The following is a 4,092-nucleotide window of genomic DNA, read 5'->3' as shown; positions in this document are numbered from 1 at the left end:
CCAATGCCCCCAGTGCTCCCAGTGCTCCCAGTGCTCCCAGTGCCCCCAGTGCTCCCACTGCCCTCAGTGTCCCCAGGGCTCCCAATGTCCCAGTGCCCCCAAACCCCGCCGGTGCCCTGTGCCCGGTACCTGGTGTCCCGATACCCAATACCCAGTACCCAGTACCCAATACCCAGTACCCAGTACCCAGTACCCAATACCCAGTACCCAGTACCCAGTACCCAATACCCAGTACCCGGTACCCGATACCCAATACCCGGTACCCAGTACCCAATTCCCGATACCCAATATCCAATACCCAATACCCAATACCCCATACCCCATACCCCATACCCGGTACCCAATACCCAATACCCAATACCCAGTACCCAATACCCAATACCCAATACCCAATACCCAGTACCCAATACCCGATACCCAATACCCGGTACCCAATACCCAATACCTGATACCCAATACCTGATACCCGGTACCTGGTACCCAATACCCAATATCCAATACCCGATACCCAGTACCCAATACCCAATACCTGATACCTAATACCCGATACCCAATACCCAATATCCAATACCCAATACCCAATACCCAATATCCAATACCCAATACCCCATACCCCATACCCCATACCCCATACCCAATACCCAATACCCAATACCCAATACCCAGTACCCAATACCCAATACCCAATACCCGATACCCAATACCCAATACCCAATACCCAGTACCCCATACCCCATACCCCATACCCGGTACCCGGTACCCGGGCGGGACGGCCGCTGTCCTGCCGGGGAACACCAGAGGACAGCATTGCGTTGTGCTGAGCTCTGCGGGGACCGGGCCCATCCAGCAGCGCCCGAGCGGCTCCGGGAAGGCAGGAAAAGCTCCCCCGTGCCCCCGAGCCCAGCGATGCTGCTCACAGGGGACTGAAGGAGCCCGGAGAAACAGGGATCAAACAGCAGCACCGCCACGCAGAGGGAAAACTTCCACAAGTGAAAGTACAGGAGTCACAAGATACACAATTACAGCATCACTCAATTCTCCCTAAAATTTGTGAATATTGTGGGGGTGAAAAACCCCATTGCTACTGTGGCAATTAGTGACCAAAAAATAACATTTAGAACATGTTCAGTGGGTTTATTCTCTCTTTCACACAACCAGGTACTTCCCTGTTTCAGAAAGGATTCACCAATACATTCTCTCCAACACGGCTTGTATCACATTGTAAAATGTGACACATAAATCATTAATTAAGTGCTTTTTATGCCAATGTAAAGGAACATTACAGCTTGTCTTGTATTTATATATAGCAGTTTATCAAATTCCATATACTAGAAATGAAAAAAATAAGTTACCTGTAGGATTTTACAGTCCACCATTATTCAGTGCTATAAAATCCTGTTGGTTTTCAGTAGAGTCTGAATATTCAAGGGTACCATTACCAAAATAGGAATACGAAAAGTAGCAACTGAGAAAATAGGAAAGACTGATAATGCTTTTGATCCTGGAAAAAAACCCACAAACTTTCAATAATAGAAAATAGAAAAGTTGGTTTGTATTCTATACACTCACGTCAAAATACCATTCATTCATCAAATACAGATTTGATAATGATGCACATTAAACTGCTTTTATATTTTTCAGTAGAAAAGTGGATTTTTCCAGGACTTGCATGACCCTTGTTACACACCACAGAGGCTTGGTCACCTGCACAGAGGAGCTGCCTTGTTGCAGAGCTGTTCTTCCCTGTTCCAGTAGAATCCTGGGCTGCACCTACACATTCCTCAGCAAGAAATTCTTCTTTTACAGCTTTTATTGTTTCTTCTTTCAGCTCCTGAACTCTTGGCTTGGCCCCTTCCTGCTGCTGTCNGGGGCCTGGCGGGGGCGGGGCAGGCACCTCGCGCCACCTGGCGGCCGAGCCGCGCACCGGCACCGGCACCAATACAGCGTCTCTGCTGTGACCGAACCTGAATTATCATTGTACTCAAAGGGCTGAGACACAACTCTGACAAGTAGAGACTCGCCAGAAAGGCTGACAAACAATTACTCCCATGAGCAGCCCTGTGCTTCCTTACTTCTGTTAATCCAAACAGCAAAACAGGAACAAAAAAAATCTCAATTTAGTTGGTGTTTGGTATCATTTTATGGAACTCTGTTAGTGTTTCAATCACATCAAGAGGAGTCCATGAGCCAAAGTCCCGGGGCTGCCTTGGAATTATGTTGAGAATAGGATGCAGGCACAGAGGGATGTTCTGATGTCCCCAGGGACAGAGAAATCTGAACTCATTTTCAGAAAGAAGAGAATATTTTGAAGCATCCTCTAAACGTGGTGATTGTGTTCAGAAGTTCAGCTGGTGTCCCTGCAGCGTTCCCTGTCACATGCACTCCCTAAATCCAGTGACTCTGGGTGCACCTGGGGCAGCTGGGCCATCTTGGAATACACAGAATAAATCAGTGTCCAGCCACCAGTACAGCCACAGCTGACAGACATCAGCACACCTTACAGGCATTCAAAGGAGCTGTTTCCAGAATGAATCAAACTGGGTTTGATGTCATGTCCCTTTTCATTTTCCCCTTCCTGCTTTCCTCATTCCCATGTGCTGTTTAGATGCTGTTCTGGTTTACTTTCTCTGAGGGTTCTAAGTAAACATGGCAAAATTATTATTTCAGTTGCTTTGCATAATATACTGACTTTCTGTGAGCATCAGATCTGTCTGGCCACAGCTGTGGGATCTGGAACCACCTCTTATTAGGAGATAGTTTAATGTTGTGTATTTTCCCTTAAAGCTGATGGAAATTCCTCCTTTTCCAGGCACTTTTTCGTTAGTTGTGTCCTGAGGGGATCAGCTGGAGCAAACCTGTACAGTTAGTTGAGACAGAGCCTCAAATGCAGATACACTAGTTTTTACAAGTGCAAAATGGAGCAAAGCAACACATCTTGTCACCAGGAAACCCAGCAGGACATCTCCAGCTTTCCAGTGCACATGGGGGTTGCAGACGGGCCGGTGCTGTGTCCTCCTGCCTGCCCCCAGGGCTCCTGCCAGATGTTGTGACCCCTGGCTGCCCGGGTCAGAGGACAGCAGCTATTTATGGAGCTCAGCTCTGCTGGGAAACACCGCTGGGTGCTGACTCAGGAGCCTCCTGGGGTACAGGGTGCCAGAGCCCCACCTCCACACTCCTCACGTTCCCGGACTTCTGCTCTTTGGCACTCGGCCCCTGGGCTAGGCTCTTCCCTCAGCAGTTTCCAAATAAAGCAACAACAAGAAATTGTCTTTGTTCTGCCTGGTTGAAAGCCTTTAAACCTCAAAAATATTGTGTGAAGCAAATTATTTCCGAGACAAACCACCTTACCTGTGCTTCAGGCTGATAAATCCCAAGGTTTTTCACCAAGAGAAAATATTGTGGTAGATTTGAATCATTTTATTGGCGCTCATTTCTGGCTGTGCCAAGCTCCCCTCTGCGCTGCCTGGGGGACATCTGCCAAGTCTATTTTAGCTGCAGTGCCTGTGCTGCTGCAGCCACTGAGCTCGCACAGAGACAATCCGGTGGAACAAAGCCATTTCCAGAACTCTCCCTGATGGCACTATCCCCAGGGTGGGGACGGAGCAGGCTGGATGGGGCTCACATCCACACCGATGGGGAAAGCCAAGATGTGCGATGGCACCACGGGTACTCACCTGTCCTGCCTTCAGAACAACTGCTCAGAAACAGGATTCTAAATCCAAGACAATCCCATCATTTCCCCCCAGTATATTCTTAGTTGTATTAAGTAAGAGTGTGTGGTTTTTTTCCCCAGTTCCAACAAGTATTTGAAAACTGAAATCTTTGGGGTTAAATAAAGGAATATTCTCTGTAATGCCTGAGGAATATGAAAAGTGCTTCTAACACATGATAAGAGAACAAAGAAACACACTTAGCATGACAACAAAAATGAAACAAAATCCAAGTATGAGAATTCATTGCAAAGTTCTCATTAATGTCCTTGTCAGGCATTAAACAGCCCTAACCCAGGTGTGCAAGGGGACAGCACCTGTCCAGGTACATCTGTGCCCAGGAGAGCAGCCTCTTCCACCCAGTGCTCCCAGTGCCCCCAGT

The sequence above is a fragment of the Parus major genome, chromosome 6 (genome assembly GCF_001522545.3).
Source record: "Parus major isolate Abel chromosome 6, Parus_major1.1, whole genome shotgun sequence".
In the NCBI taxonomy this organism is placed as follows: Eukaryota; Metazoa; Chordata; class Aves; order Passeriformes; family Paridae; genus Parus; species Parus major.
The sequence above is the reverse complement of the archived record's forward strand: the minus strand, read 5'-3'. Positions refer to the sequence as shown.